Here is an 18,712-nt window from a genome sequence, read left to right as displayed (position 1 = left end):
GCCTGCTAAAAAGTTGTTGCAGTCAAGGATGGGTTAGGTCAAAGGCTATTCCGGCCATGACTCATTTTCCGGCGACAGTCATTTTCCGGCGACAAACAAAAATTAATGCCTCCGCCTCCGCCTCCGCCTCCGTCTTCGTCTCTGTCTTCGTCTCTGTCTCCTATGTCTCTACCTCCGTCGCCTATGAGGTTGTGTAATGCCCTGCTTTTTCGTACTTTCCGTTTTTTAGAATGATTGTATCGTAATCAATTTTAAGAAACTCGTTTCATTTGTAATTGTATTTTGTTTCGTATCATTGTAATCCGAGACTTCTATCGTAATATAAAAATAATTATTTCATACGAATTATACTTCGTTTATTTTTGCATGCTTAAATATTTAATCATTATGTACATTTGATACATACTCGTACTCTTGTGAACACATGCGTAACTTACAATAAATTACCGTGTATACGTGATTCTAGATACCCTATACGTGCAAATACTTGAATATACGTTTACAAATTTATAAACTATCCTTTCACACCTATTTAATACCGGTGTTATTATACAGGATATCACTTATAATGTGCCATACATAATCCACGTATTTACACTTGTTTAAAACATTGAAAGATGCTAGTATACATAGCATTAATATATAGATGTGTTTAATAATTTACTTGATCATATATTAGTGTTACATATTATACCATATAATAATTAAACATAGTGTTGAAATTGACTAAACAAAAAAAAGGAAATAGAGATGGTGTTGCAGCCAATCTAGCTACACAGCCAATATATTTATACTAATATCACATAATATATTATAACATGCCAATAGATATCAAAAAGAAGTTGTTGATAAAAATAATAGAAAAGTTGATCTAAACTTACGGCCGGACTCAATTGGACCATTTTTTGTACACTAAATGTATTGTTGCACTAATAACTTATAATATGTTTTTTTTAGGAAACATGGGGATGTTAATGATAAAATAAAAGAAATTATATACAGCTAAAAATGGCCTAAACTTGCGCCAACTTTCAACAGCCTTAGGCGTTGTCTTTCTTTTATTTATTTATTGCTCTATCTACCAACAACTTATAATTAATGCCCAACTGACTAAACCCTAACTTCTTTTATCACTTCAGCTGCATCCCAAACCAGACCCCCAAACCTTTCTTCTCTCCCGATTTTCTGGTCACCGGCGCCGCAACTCCGGCCGGCTGCCGACGACGGGTTCTCCTCCTTCTCCTACACCTACAGCCCCTCCCCAATCTTGTTTAACACATCTCGACATCACCACAACCTTTTCGAATCACGGGCGCGTTGCTTGAACTCGGAGCTCTCGCGGGAAAACCTGCAAATGGCCGGAAGCTCGCATCGGAACGGAGCTCGAAGACGTCGGAACTCGTGTTCGCCGCAACCGTCTGAACAATCCCGTCGTCGCCGGAGATCGGAAACCCGCGGGTGTTATCTCGTTTTTGGTATATTTTTCATTCTTTCTCTACTCTGTGGACATGCTAAATCTCCATTTAACCTCATGTATTTGAACCCTGTTAATACATTCTGGTTATATATGATGTTCAAACACATAAACTTATGTGTATATGCAAACAGCCGATACGTATTCTTGTTAAAGAAGATGATGGGTGTTGATGCCCAAATCTTTGGTATTTGTCCTTTTAAGAATCTTTCTTTCTTTTTTTCTTAAACTTATACGGTTTATTTCTTTTTCTTTATTTTATTTAATTATTTTTTTTATATAATAATCCTTTCCTATTATAATTAAGCTTTGACATTTTTTACATTTTGATCCGTTTTTAAAACCATTAAATTTAATGTTAATCTAAATAATTAACAAATTATTTTAATTCTTTTATAACATTGAATGTTAAATAACGAGATAAGTTATAACGTTAAACAATCAATTCGTAAATCTTAAACATTAGAAATCATATTTAACTTACAAATATTAACGAGATCGTTATTTCAATATCTAGGATAACCATTTCGTCCGTTCTTTTGGATTTTATCCAATCTTACTCGTGCGTTACTTACAAGAAATCGCAACGCAACCAATGTGAGTATACTCGTACTTTTCCCCTTTTACTTTTACCACTTTTGGGGTGTAACATGTTTACCTATTGAAACTTACACATGAACTTTTGTCTAAACACACGAACATTCCTATAACAATGCTTGTATATGTGATGGCTTGATACTTTAAATTTGGGTGATTCTTATGTGTTGAACTTATCATTAACTTCGTACGAGCCAAACCTTGACATATGTAGCGCTATAGGATTAACGACCCGCCTCTACTGAAACTTTGGTTATGTCATGAGCAAGTTGCGTTTTCTTGGTTTGATATGTTAGACACATGCCATATTTAATGTTTATCTTGAATCGCATGCTTGCTACGAGGAATTGTTCACACTTTTATCTTATGCTATGTATGTACCAAACTTGTATACTCGCCTTTGCTTTTGCATTGAATTATTTTAAACATGTTACAGGTTGATGAGGACGATGCTAAGAAAAGAAGTAGCGTTGATGCCTAGATACACATATAGACGTTAGGGTTTAATATGTTGTATCAAATTTTGTTATGTTATCATGTTGTTATGTTAAATTTGTTGTATTTGAATTTCTTGTAATGTTGACTATTTGAAGTTATGAAATGAAATGAAATTTGGAATTTCTAAATATTGTCACAAATAGCGTTATGATGTCTCTAGCAATCTTCACACTTCGTCTCATCCCGATGTTTCCGCCATTGCTTGGGGTGTGACAGATTGGTATCAGAGCCATAACTATAGGGAATTAGGAAAAGTAGGAATGCTTTCACCTAGTCTATAGTTTTAGAGCCTTATTCGTATGCTTTGCTTGGACTACTACATGATACCTTATTTGTTACTTATTTATGCTCTTTTAAACATGTATGTTACTCATGTGTAATATTTGACATGTTATTCGTACGCATTAAAGCTTGTTCTATTATGTGTTAACACTTGTTTTATCATTTCATTATTTAAGTACCATTCTTGATATGCTTTCTTATGTGTTTATACTTGCTTGTGTATTTCCTTCAACACACACTTCCCTCATGCATTTTACTTGATTATTCTAAATCCGACAACACTCATATTGTACAAATGAGACGAATTCACCAAAATAGGCGTGAAACCCGCAATTTAGTGAACGACTCTCAATCTATCTATTCTTCTTTTTACACGAGATATCACCATTGAGCTAGGAGTGAAATCCACATCTAAATGGCAAATCTCAAATTTCAAATTCTAGTGGACCCTCGTCAACATGTCGAAATTTAAATTTTGACCCGACGAGTACCAACCACACTTAGGATACGAAATCGTCAAGATAGGGGTGAAACCCGCACCTTGTCGACTAGTTCCACTCCTTGATTTTTTCATAAATCCCGCCAAGTCTCGAAATTTCGATTGATTTGGGACATGTAGTAACCGGAAGGGTAAATACCGTTAACCGACTTGTCGGCGAGAGTATTTTACCTATTAGGCCAAAGCATGCTCCTCAAATTCAAAAGACTTTTCGACCACTTTGGTTAGTCAAAGTTCCGTTTGGAACACTCCAAACTTTGGTCAAACATGTGTTTCTATTGTTCATTTTATACGATGCAATCTTTCAACCTCGAGTTTACCTTTGATTTCTTTTTTCACACGCACAACATATCGAACCTTTTCGATACATTTATATATGCATGATTTTCATATAATTTAAATTTATATTCCTTGTAACAACTAGTGGAGAGGTATCATCGAGATTGGAGTGAGTTCCTTACCTTGACGATTGACTCCACCCCTCTTCCCTTAAAACGACCTCACCAACGAGTTAGGGGTGATTCCCTTACTTAGGTGACCGTTACCCAAAACTTCTCTTTCAAAATATTTTATTATGCAAACCCGATCATGTTTTATACCTAAATCATTTATCATTATTCAAAATACCTACTTATACCGATTTCAAAATACATTGTTTATCAAACGTACTTCTTATTCTACCATCCATTTTCACTCAAATCATATACACGAGATTCTTAATCATGTCTTTACCGTTTTACTACACGAATTTCCAAACCTTACGAAATGCTACCTATCAATTTAATCGGTCTAATGAATCTCTTGCCCATGAACTTCACATCTGATTTATTAACTGAAACACGTTCACATTATATCATCATACTAGAGACTTCCACTCTTAATCGAAATCAAACTAACCTTTCTCAATTACTTATAAGACCTCATAGATGTTATATGACCGTTTACCAAATACTCCTTCCAACATCAATAAATCCTTGTTAAAATTATTTTTAAACAATCACTAAGTTCTTTTACTAAATTTCTTTTCTAAGGATCGACGTTTTCACAAGAACTTTCAAAGTCCAAAATTTTCATGTTTTGATGCAAATGAAACAAACCCGTTATAAAAAAAAAAAAAAAAACCTTCTCTACAACGCTTAACTCGTCATCCAAATTTCAAAACACGTGGGCTCGAAGACTTCATGGGGACCGACAATTTTTAACATACGTGAACTCCTTTTTTTTTTAAAACAAAAGTAGCATTTCAATCATTACAAAATACGTTAAGCATGACCAATGAGTACTTTATGTTCCTTTACATATACAAACTATATTCTACCTTTCAAACCAAGCTCAATCTAATTTTGATTCGACAAACTCAACGTTTTGTTTAAACAACTATACATGCACATCATCATACACATTTTAGTCGATACCTCGTGATAACATCATTTATATCGTTCGTATCTACATACTTAACCTTTTTTTTCTCCGCAATGTCTCAACGTACACCATATACGCAATATTTATTTTTCATACTTACACCTATGTTCATACGTTTTATGCTTGTACTCATACACATACTACTTATACGTTTTATGCTTCTGCTTGTACACATACTACTTACACGTTTTATGTTTATGCTCATACATACATGCGTATTCATACTTAAACTTATGCTCATACTTTCATCCTTACTCATGATTCGTACATTCGTACCTATACGCGAGCGTAATCCGAGGGATTCGCTTACGTGGGTCCCATACATGCTTAAACATAAACATGCTTACATACGACACTCTTCTACGTACACATTCTTATTTTCAAATTCATGTATACCTTGATTCATACATAACTAGTACAAGCTATGTGGATCATGCGACAGTCAGTATTATCGCGGGTGCACACGGGATTATAGTGATAGGCGTATGAGAACCATAGAGTGTACTACTGTGTATGGTAAGACACGGAACGTAACATGGCCCCGAGTAACGAAACGGACGTAATGTGGTTAAAACATGGTGGATACGCCGCTGGTACTTCCTATATATAAGTGTTTTCACCATGTTACCAAACTTTCGTAAAACGTGCCATGAGAAATTCAGTGTGTTGCAGACCTTTTGGACCTAATGCAAACTTTAACAACTCGTAAACGCCTTGCTAAACACACGATATTCGATTATCCATGACGAGACCTCATTCTTAAATGCCTCATAATCGTTTAATATCTAATACTCACCACATCTATATCCTTGCATCCATCTACTAAATTGATCATTCGTTCTCATACCTCTTTTATCCCCATTTATACTTCGACTTTTATTCACACCTTATTTACAACCAATCGGTTTAAACATTCAGACCCTAAAATACCTCGTTTATAATCAAACCTGTTTACACGTTCTAATCCTAAAATGCTTCCTTACTTAAAAAACTATTTTCCCATTCTTGTTTAGGTACAAGCTCACTTAGTTGGCCGTTACCTCCAAAACTGTTTATTTAAAATACTCAACTTTCTCGTTTCCCACCAATAAACAATTTTCTACAAAATTGAAACTTATCAATGCTCTTTAAAACCAACGAAACCATTCATGCAGTCTACCGTGTGACCACACTTTCCATCATAATATGAACCCCTTTTGGTACAAAATTTTCCTTCTTAGGAAGAATAATTTAAATACCTCTTCATTTGGTTATTCAAACTTGCTTAAAACTCGCTTGTCTATGCACACATATCCACGTTTTGATAATTTATAAAATATCTCAAATATTTTTTTGTTTTTGTCAAACGAAATTTATTTACAAATCTACCACCTCGTTCCTCAAATTTTCATACTTTTTAACACATTTCAAAACTTTCAAGCCTCGATTCCAGACTATCATTCTTTTAGCCAAGACGCCTTTTTCAAAGTCTTTATCTTGATTAAATTTCGGGACGAAATTTCCTAAAGTGGGGGAGACTGTAATGCCCTGCTTTTTCGTACTTTCCGTTTTTTAGAATGAGTGTATCGTAATCAATTTTAAGAAACTCGTTTCATTTGTAATTGTATTTTGTTTCGTATCATTGTAATCCGAGACTTCTATCGTAATATAAAAATAATTATTTCATACGAATTATACTTCGTTTATTTTTGCATGCTTAAATATTTATTCATTATGTACATTTGATACATACTCGTACTCTTGTGAACACATGCGTAACTTACAATAAATTACCGTGTATACGTGATTCTAGATACCCTATACGTGCAAATACTTGAATATATACAAATTTATAAACTATCCTTTCACACCTATTTAATACCGGTGTTATTATACAGGATATCACTTATAATGTGCCATACATAATCCACGTATTTACACTTGTTTAAAACATTGAAAGATGCTAGTTATACATAGCATTAATATATAGATGTGTTTAATAATTTACTTGATCATATATTAGTGTTACATATTATACCATATAATAATTAAACATAGTGTTGAAATTGACTAAACAAAAAAAAGGAAATAGAGATGGTGTTGCAGCCAATCTAGCTACACAGCCAATATATTTATACTAATATCACATAATATATTATAACATGCCAATAGATATCAAAAAGAAGTTGTTGATAAAAATAATAGAAAAGTTGATCCAAACTTACGGCCGGACTCAATTGGACCATTTTTGTACACTAAATGTATTGTTGCACTAATAACTTATAATATGTTTTTTTTAGGAAACATGGGATGTTAATGATAAAATAAAAGAAATTATATACAGCTAAAAATGGCCTAAACTTGCGCCAACTTTCAACAGCCTTAGGCGTTGTCTTTCTTTTATTTATTTATTGCTCTATCTACCAACAACTTATAATTAATGCCCAACTGACTAAACCCTAACTTCTTTTATCACTTCAGCTGCATCCCAAACCAGACCCCCAAACCTTTCTTCTCTCCCGATTTTCTGGTCACCGGTGCCGCAACTCCGGCCGGCTGCCGACGACGGGTTCTCCTCCTTCTCCTACACCTACAGCCCCTCCCCAATCTTGTTTAACACATCTCGACATCACCACAACCTTTTCGAATCACGGGCGCGTTGCTTGAACTCGGAGCTCTCGCGGGAAAACCTGCAAATGGCCGGAAGCTCGCATCGGAACGGAGCTCGAAGACGTCGGAACTCGTGTTCGCCGCAACCGTCTGAACAATCCCGTCGTCGCCGGAGATCGGAAACCCGCGGGTGTTATCTCGTTTTTGGTATATTTTTCATTCTTTCTCTACTCTGTGGACATGCTAAATCTCCATTTAACCTCATGTATTTGAACCCTGTTAATACATTCTGGTTATATATGATGTTCAAACACATAAACTTATGTGTATATGCAAACAGCCGATACGTATTCTTGTTAAAGAAGATGATGGGTGTTGATGCCCAAATCTTTGGTATTTGTCCTTTTAAGAATCTTTCTTTCTTTTTTTCTTAAACTTATACGGTTTATTTCTTTTTCTTTATTTTATTTAATTATTTTTTTTATATAATAATCCTTTCCTATTATAATTAAGCTTTGACATTTTTTACATTTTGATCCGTTTTTAAAACCATTAAATTTAATGTTAATCTAAATAATTAACAAATTATTTTAATTCTTTTATAACATTGAATGTTAAATAACGAGATAAGTTATAACGTTAAACAATCAATTCGTAAATCTTAAACATTAGAAATCATATTTAACTTACAAATATTAACGAGATCGTTATTTCAATATCTAGGATAACCATTTCGTCCGTTCTTTTGGATTTTATCCAATCTTACTCGTGCGTTACTTACAAGAAATCGCAACGCAACCAATGTGAGTATACTCGTACTTTTCCCCTTTTACTTTTACCACTTTTGGGGTGTAACATGTTTACCTATTGAAACTTACACATGAACTTTTGTCTAAACACACGAACATTCCTATAACAATGCTTGTATATGTGATGGCTTGATACTTTAAATTTGGGTGATTCTTATGTGTTGAACTTATCATTAACTTCGTACGAGCCAAACCTTGACATATGTAGCGCTATAGGATTAACGACCCGCCTCTACTGAAACTTTGGTTATGTCATGAGCAAGTTGCGTTTTCTTGGTTTGATATGTTAGACACATGCCATATTTAATGTTTATCTTGAATCGCATGCTTGCTACGAGGAATTGTTCACACTTTTATCTTATGCTATGTATGTACCAAACTTGTATACTCGCCTTTGCTTTTGCATTGAATTATTTTAAACATGTTACAGGTTGATGAGGACGATGCTAAGAAAAGAAGTAGCGTTGATGCCTAGATACACATATAGACGTTAGGGTTTAATATGTTGTATCAAATTTTGTTATGTTATCATGTTGTTATGTTAAACTTGTTGTATTTGAATTTCTTGTAATGTTGACTATTTGAAGTTATGAAATGAAATGAAATTTGGATTTCTAAATATTGTCACAAATAGCGTTATGATGTCTCTAGCAATCTTCACACTTCGTCTCATCCCGATGTTTCCGCCATTGGTTGGGGTGTGACAGGTTGGTTCCGAAGAAAGAGGTTGGTTCCAAATCTAAGTGGCAGAAGGTTTTGCTGAACATTAAGAATCTTGGTGTTGATGAAGAATTCCAGTGGCAGAAGGTTTTGCTGAACATCAAGAATCTTGGTGTTGATGAAGAATTCCAGAAGAAAGGGGCTGTTTGACGAAGGTGGACTGGTGATGGTTTTGTGAATGCAATGGTTTTTTTTTTGTTTTGTGAATGAAGGTGATAATGTTAGGATTCAATATTTTGCTTTTGAATGTATGCATTCAATGTTTTGTAGTTTGAATGATTAGCATTTAATGTTTTGTAGTTTGAATGATTAGCATTCAATGTTTGGTGAGGGAACACTCGCCGGAACACTCGCCGGAACACCGTCGGACACTCGCCGGACACTAGCATTTAATGTTTCATCGATGACAACACTATTTACTGAAATCGCCGCCTACTTTTTTGATGTCTATAGTGACATCGAAGCTGGCAAACAACAAATCATAAAAAATAATATTTTATTATTTTGATTAAAGATGTATAATAAAAGAAAACTTTTATATTTATCTACAAGGAAATAAGAATACATTGATAAATATATACATATTATATATATAATATTAATAGGAGCTCTGGGTCTACTATTCTCACACTTAGAAATCCTCCCCCACCACACTTACCATCCTAACTCGATTCGAACTCGTTTATCGTACGACTCGGAGCTGATATATTATGAAGATCTGAATATATATATACATTTATGGCTATCTAAATTAATTTATAATTTTTATAAATTAATTATATCATTTATGGTAAAAAAAATTATTATTATTATATTTTTTAGATAGAATCAGCCTTAGTGGGATTCGAACTCGTTATTTATGGAAAAAAAATTATTATTATTATTATTATATATTTTTAGAGTCTTTAAAAAAACTAGTCTACTAACAGGATATATCGACTAAAAGCGACTAATACACGGGTTATTAGATATCTATCGGCTAAAACAGACTATTACTCCGGGTATTAGTAATCACCCAAAGTACAATAACATTTTTACCATTTATGTAGCCGTTAAAAAAAAGGAGTACAATATGCAATTTTTACCATTTAGATTAATGAAATTATAGTTAAGACACATTATTATTATTATTAAATAAATAAATAAATAAAAAAACAAAAAAACCCAAAAAGTTGATTGATGGGTTGGGTTAATGGATGGCCTTAGGCCTGCTAAAAAGTTGTTGCAGTCAAGGATGGGTTAGGTCAAAGGCTATTCCGGCCATGACTCATTTTCCGGCGACAGTCATTTTCCGGCGACAAACAAAAATTAATGCATCAAACAAACAAACATTAAACAAACAAACAAACATTAAATTCTAAATCACTAAATGCAAATGATTGATCATGAATGCATTCAAACCTCAAAGATCATGAATGCATCAAGTTTAAAACACAAAAATTACAAAAATCATGATCAACCTTTCTTTCCAACCTCAAATATTAAACATATTTTCTTCATTGAAAAGCTTCAGAAGTGATTTGCCTTGATCAAACTCTGCAACCACTAGTGAACACATCTTTATATAGGAGACATGGGCCTCCCCTAACCTCAATGGGCCAGCCCAATTAGGGGTTATCTCTACAAGCCCACAACCTAGTGTAGTGTAAACTACAACGCACTAGGCTTCGCGGGTTAGTACGCATTAATAATAAATATTATAATAAAAGGCGATAAGTAACAGATATGTCCGGTCATTCGGGTTAGGTCTAATACCATACCATACCCCATCAAGTACATAAGTATTTAATTAATTACAAACATAATGAACATTAAGTAGGCATTAAGTTTATTGCTTCCAACAAATACAAAATATGGCTTTTTTTTGCCTGAAGCTTTACATGATTAAGGTTTTATAAAGCAAGTTTATATGATGCCCAATCCACATTATATATTTTTTTAAGATACCAGTTATGTTTGATTTATATATCTAACTTCAACTCATGCTTATAAATAATGCAAATAAGGTGTTATAGTTGCAAGCATTGTTTGAAATAGGAATATAAATATTGCAGAAAGGCTCATGACCTATGTGAGCTCTTATGTGTCACTAGTGAGCTTAACTTTTATCTCAAAAGTTACAATTTGTTTTTTGTAATAATGTTCTGAAGAACATCTTGTCTTTTGATGAGTATATCTGGAGGAAGAAGATCGTGTTAAACACATAATCATCTTTCTACGACATGTAATTTTCATCTCCTGTTAAAGTTTTATTATTTCTTCCCCTAAATCAGGTACGAAAGTCAAATCTGAAGGGCCTCCTTCAGAGGCATGTTGAGATCAAGAATCTTGACACTGACTCATAGATGCTGGTGTATGAAAATTACAACAAGTTTATAAGTGCTACTTATACAATTAAAAGGTAAGTGACTGTGTTGGGAATCCCTTATCCTCTATGACCGTGAGACATAAACATCACACGATGCGTATGCTCTATAGGTAAAGTCGAATTCTGTCACTTGTACACACAAATTTAATGGACTTATTAAGGAGACATCATGATATTACTTGATTCTTGAACATGTTTTTGTGCTACTTTGTTTGGGATGAGTGGAGGATGGTTCATAGTTGTGAAATATGGAAATCATTTAGTTTTCTTTTTTTTTTTTTTTTAACGGACAGCGGACAACACACCATGGCCATCCTCTATCACTACTTATAAATCTACTTTGATATCACTAGGCTACAAATTTTTTGGTCGGTTATTGTTTAATGACCTTTTTCTTTAATTCTCTTCAGGTTAAACTTTGAAAAAATAAATCACTCAAGTTTTATAATTGTTCGCATTTAACTTTAATCCATTATTAAAAAATTTACAAAAATTGAACAATATTAAAACTCATATACTTTTACTGTTAACAATTAAGTGGCTTTAATCGTAGAATAATTAAGCTTAGTGAAGCTAGAAAAACATCAGTCCTCACCTTCACTTGAGGCTTTTAATTTAATAGAATCTAACTATTTTAGAATAAAACTTTTGAATTCCTAAAAGCCTAGCTTTAAAATATATAAACATGGTAAAACTTAAAAAATGTTGGTTAAAGCAGTTTCCTTTATTTTTTAAATATTTTGACAAGAATACATTCTAATTCTATTCAAAAGTGTTGGTTAGAACAGTTTACTGATTTTTTAAACATGTTGATGAGGATACATGTAGGAATTAGGTTCACTTTTTATTAAAATATATAAAAAAAATATATATAATAACGAGACTCTCGTTATTTATGGGAAATTCGACTAGTACATTACCAGTTACAAAAACGAAATAAACGAATATAAAATACAACTAAATTGTACCAATCTTGATTCAAAGCCAATGTCTTTGAAAACTCCAACCGCACCTACGAGATCGAAACTCCGCTGCAAGACAAGCAAAATTGTTGACGGTTTTGGTTGAGGCACGTGTTCAACACGCTTCCCTTAAAACAGATTCCGCGCCTCCTCTCAGACGGTTCTGTCTCCCAGGGTACAACAACCGGAACAGTATGTGTACTGCCGGAGATGGCACTCGCGCCCGAGATAGCATCGGGTATCATAGTGTTCTAATTTACGTAGGAAAATAACGATAAGTTGGTGATGGTGAAAAAATTAGAGAGTACTCCTATCTAAATTCTGTAAACTTTGTGCATAATTTTCTCTAGTATATTTCTTTCATCTCATTATTCTCTATTTTCTTTCTTCTCATCCATCAAAGAGTCATAAGTTCCATTTATACTCAAAACTAAAACTCCATATTTAATTTCTATTGTTTAAAGATATTTATAAATGTAAAAACCTTCATTATGAGTAAAAAAGGATTAAATTCATGTTAATGTCATATTAAATAAAATAATAAGACATAATAAAACTTACATCATGACTCTTGAATAGAGATTAAATGTCATAAAACCACCAATTTATGACAAAGATGAATTTATACTAGAGTCACCAAAGTTTAGAAATATTCACTTCAATCACTCAACTTCGAGCATCGATATTGTATTCATCTTAGCTCCATTTTGGACATAGTTTGATTCATTATTATGATCATCTCACCATATAGAACACAAACCCACTAATTATAAATATAATTATTGATGTCCAAAATATTTAGTGAAAAAACTCATTTTCACTAAATTTCCAACAATCCCCCACATGAATGGAGATCGATTAAAACACACAAAAATTCCCCGATAAAACCTCGACAGTCGAGTATTGCAGGATAGGTAGGTTTTGCCTTTGAACCTTCCTTTGTGAAGCATACTTAGTCTACTAGGGTTTTGTAGACGTGATGTCCTTGAACAACCCCCCATTTGTGTAAACGACAATATACATTCACACAATACTTTCCCTAGCCGGGCCATCCCCTCACTATCGTGTCCTATTATGGTCCTGGAACACTAGCCTGGTTCTGCGGGAGCTCTAGGAATTATGCCCTAATTCCATTCGAAGCGACCACACTTCTCTCCAACATAGGTGATTTCCCTTTAAATCATTAAAAGCATTATGGTTCATTATGATTTACACGAATCATTTAACCATATAGTATGCTTAGCCTCACAACAATGTCACTGGATATCATAGGAATGGACTAGGACGTATTTAAACACCCTTTTATAGTTTTGGGGGGGATATATGAACATATACACTAGCTTATATATAACCATATATATTAGCTATGCCCCCACAGTGACTACCACTCGGTTCATGATTAAGTTGGCCTATTGAACCTAGATCTTGGGATCTCCAGTCAACTAGGTTGGGTTTCCCTCATGTCCCTTTTTCCATGGGCTTTAGTCTCATTCCACAACTTGATCTCTTATCAACCCACTGGTTGTTGGATCCAAAATTATCTTTGACTTCGCTAAGTCACCAACGATAATTTAAATTGAGATCAGTTGTTCTAATGTGTTCTTGACTCGCTAGTCACTTTTGCCTTTTAGTCAATTCATAAGACTTATAACTCGTGATCTCAACCTGGATCCAGTTATGTACCTTGTCTTTAGAATGACATGAAACTAGATTCATGGCTAGACACGTTTTCACCATGCCTTTGGTGTGTCATGACTAACATCTTATTAGATTGAATCTAACCAATTGGCATTCGAGTCCAATCTACTCGATTGACTCCATATAACCATTGTGTACTCCACCTGGTCACGCGTTTGCAATATATGCAAGTCACCCCACATTTAAGTGTAATTGGATAACATCCAAATGGGGCGATGAAAGGTTCTCCCTTTCATTTCGAGTTTGAGAAAACTTCTCAACTACCATTTCCACATTCAAATGCAAGTCACCCCCACATTTAAGTGTAATTGGATAACATCCAAATGGGGTGATGAAAGGTTCTCCCTTTCATTTCAAGTTTGAGAAAACTTCTCAATTACCATTTCTTCATACCCTAAAGGGTTTGTTTCTTAAATGGTTCCTCCCCCCACATTGCTTGCATTTTAATGAAGTTATATTTATAGTTTTGTTTAGCACAAAATTCATTCTTGTGTCATCACATATTTTGAATGTTTAAAGTTAATTTAATCTCCTTCGAGCATATAAATTAACAAGTATTAGTCTAGCATGCTTTAGACCACAATACTCTAGCATGTGAACAGAAGATGCATCATTCTGATTCTTCACAGCTTTAAGAGATAACGCACTATCTCTTCCGAACATTCGTTTCTTAGTTTAGACACAATAATGAAATTTTATTTCACCATTCCAAACCATCGGTTTTTAGGAAGGCCTTAAAACCATAGTTAACTTCATCCATTAGGATCATAACTCGTTTGCCTTTTTTTATCTCCAAGGCTTCACCATTAACTTCCTGAAGACTTAAACATAAGTCTTAACACTTTGATGAAAAATCTTTGTATAAAATCACTTGTGTCTTGAGATATAGCCAATTAGATTGACTCTCAACAACAAAGCATTCACGTATGCCTATAGTGATATATACATTTACGTTGTTGTTTCATTAATACCATGTATTGGGATACTCTCCCAAATTGAGGACCAAACCTCCACATAGTTTAAACAACATTGATGGTGGTAGAAGCATCTACAAGTCCATCGCTATTGTAAATTTCCATTAATAAATTTTCTAAATTTATTAAAATCATTTACAATAATAACATATATTTCTTTCATATGTTATATTCTTTGAAAACTTACATGTGCATTTCCATGTTGATGCTCTCAACATTAGATAACATATCTCGTTTTTGTGCATTTCATCTCAAACCATACACCACGTTTCTCACGACGCCGTTATCCATTTGATGTTTGATTTGTGACTTATTACATAAGTCATGATCACAACCCGCTCGCTGTGTTTGTGTAAATTACTTTTACACTTTGTATTAAAATGTGTATCCTTTTGACACATTACTAGTAGTCCAAAAATAAACATTTATCTTTTATTATATTTTAATCCATTTGTTTATGTAAAATAAACCCATATGGAAGTCCACCATTTTAAATAAAATAAAAGTGAACATATATAATAACGGATACACCAGTGATATCTAAACATCAAATCCCAAAGTGTTATTATCTTCAACACTTTCGACCGAAATAAACACAATTATTTCGTTTAGGTGTCATGTTTTGAGGTACTCCCTCATCTTGGAACTCTAAACTTGAATAATCACAAATTGTCCAAAAATATAAAGTTGTTTACATTAACTACTCGCAAGTAGTTAAGCAACTTATTATGTCTATAACAACATCGAGTTGTTTTTCACTAAATAGTCTTTTCGAGGCTATTATATGGTTCAAGACGTTATACTTCTCGTGGAAGTATATCGAATCACTTACAATTCGCAAAGACATGTTTTATTTGTTCAAAACATTTCTCGTTTTGCAAGTGTTTTAAAAATAAACTATATATATTTATTTTTGATTAAAAATCAAAACAATAAACCTCATAATAGTTTATTAAATAAAACAATTTCAAACTCGCTCGTTTGAAAAATAAAACGAATACACGTCATTTTAATAGTTGGTTTATCATATTTAAACCATTTCTAACTGCTGTTAGATAATAATGATTACCGATCGTTAAAATGAGTGATTTGTATGATAACCAATTCTAATATGCTAATTAGAATTTTAATGTTTATCAAACATTCAAAATATTCGGTTTTTTATAAAGTAAACCGCTTCTAACGCGCTCATTAGAAATAAAATGAATATATATTCACTTTTGGTTTATTTAAATGAACGTTTTCTAACACGCTCGTTAGAAATAAACACAACCCTTTTCTAACACGCTCGTTAAAAATATATAAACCGGATACAAATCATGTTAAATAATTTATCATGGTTAACCCGGTTCTAACCCGCTCGTTAGAAATTAACGATTGCAAATCGTTAAAAGGTTTCTAACACGCTCGTTAGAAGTAAACGATTACAGAATTTGTTTCGAAGTTTATAAAAAACTATAAACTATTTCTAATACGCTCATTAGAAATAAACAAATACGAAACCGTTTTAACATTTATGTAAAAAACCATTTCTAACTTATTTGTTAGAAAATTAAAGGTTCAGACGAAACCGTTACAAGGTTAATTATTATCCATAAATTATTTCCATCTCACTCATTAATAATTGTTTGCAACAAAAATATTTTCTAGCACATTCGTTAGAAAATCTGATCGTCTTTTAAGTAGTTAGATTTACAAAATCATCGTATCTAACACGCTCATTAGATATAATAGATGATATTAAACCTTATTATTCTATAAAATTCTAACACACTCGTTAGAATTAAACGATCATTTATTGCCAAAGCCTTTTTTGGCCTATATAAAATAAACGTTTTCTAACCCGCTCGTTAGAAAATTAAAAATTGCCAAAGTCGTTAAATCATTTCTAATACGCTCATTAGAAATAACTTATTATAATTTTTGTTTTGAACTTTATAAAAAACTATTTCTAATACGCTCATTAGAAATAAAAAAATATACGAAACCATTTCAAGATTTCTTATTATCCAAAATAATTGTTTCAAACACGCTCGTTTAACAACTATTTGTAATAATAATCTTTTCTAACATGCCCGTTAGAAAATCTAAACGTCTTTAAACTATTGTTTCTAACACGCTCGTTAGAACATCCAACCGTCTTTAAAACATTGTTCCTAACACGCTCGTTAGAACATATAGATGTTTTAAAACTTATTATTATACAAAATAATTATTTCTAACACGGTTGTTAGAATACATAAATGTTTTAAAACTTGTAATTTTATAAAAAAAATTACTTTCTAATACACCCATTAGAAAATATATGAGTTTCAAGACATTTAAACCAATATTAATATACCAATTAAAGTTTATAACATGCTTGTAATAAATAAATAAAACGTTACAAACATTTAATTTGTATAGGGTTACAAAATATATATTTCTAACACGCTCATTAGAAACTTTTAGTATTTCAAAACATATTGAAATACATATTATTTTGTATATGGTTCAGTTTATCTAAACACGAACAAAAAACCCATGAACTCTAAACTTGAATCAAAACAATCGTTTTGCAACTCGGTATTCGGATTAAAGATTGTACTCCAATCATAAAAATTAATCCGACTCGTTGTACTAAATAAATATTTCCCAAAAATATTTTCAAGATTTTAACAAAAATCCCAATTAATATTTTAAACTTTCGTGAACCTAAATCCTTGTAGAGAAGGGATTTAAGATTGTAGCAACAATCTTCACGAAAGTCTGTTTTAAGAATGTAGGAACTAGGTTCACTTTTTATTAAAATATAAAAAATATATATATATATATAATAACGAGACTCTCGTTATTTATGGGAAATTCGACTAGTACAATACCGGTTACAAAAACGAAATAAACGAATATAAAATACAACTAAATTGTACCAATCTTGATTCAAAGCCAATGTCTTTGAAAACTTCAACCGCACCTACGAGATCGAAACTCCGCTGCAAGACAAGCAAAATTGTTGACGGTTTTGGTTGAGGCACGTGTTCAACACGCTTCCCTTAAAACAGATTCCGCGCCTCCTCTCAGACGGTTCTGTCTCCCAAGGTACAACAACCGGAACAGTATGTGTACTGCCGGAGATGGCACTCGCGCCCGAGATAGCATCGGGTATCATAGTGTTCTAATTTACGTAGGAAAATAACGATAAGTTGGTGATGGTGGAAAAATTAGAGAGTACTCCTCTCTAAATTCCATAAACTTTGTGCATAATTTTCTCTAGTATATTTCTTTCATCTCATTATTCTCTATTTTCTTTCTTCTCATCCATCAAAGAGTCATAAGTTCCATTTATACTCAAAACTAAAACTCCATATTTAATTTCTATTGTTTAAAGATATTTATAACAATAAAAACCTTCATTATGAGTAAAAAAGGATTAAATTCATGTTAATGTCATATTAAATAAAATAATAAGACATAATAAAACTTACATCATGACTCTTGAATAGAGATTAAATGTCATAAAACCACCAATTTATGACAAAGATGAATTTATACTAGAGTCACCAAAGTTTAGAAATATTCACTTCAATCACTCAACTTCGAGCATCGATATTTTATTCATCTTAGCTCCATTTTGCACATAGTTTGATTCATTATTATGATCATCTCACCATATAGAACACAAACCCACTAATTATAAATATAATTATTGATGTCCAAAATATTTAATGAAAAAACTTATTTTCACTAAATTTCCAACAATACATTCTATTTCTAAAACGAGTATAATGACAACAAATCTATATGACCATCCACAACAAGAAACCCCAAAAACACATAAAAA

Source organism: Helianthus annuus, chromosome 6, assembly GCF_002127325.2.
Source record: "Helianthus annuus cultivar XRQ/B chromosome 6, HanXRQr2.0-SUNRISE, whole genome shotgun sequence".
In the NCBI taxonomy this organism is placed as follows: domain Eukaryota; kingdom Viridiplantae; phylum Streptophyta; class Magnoliopsida; order Asterales; family Asteraceae; genus Helianthus; species Helianthus annuus.
This window is presented reverse-complemented; position numbering follows the sequence as displayed.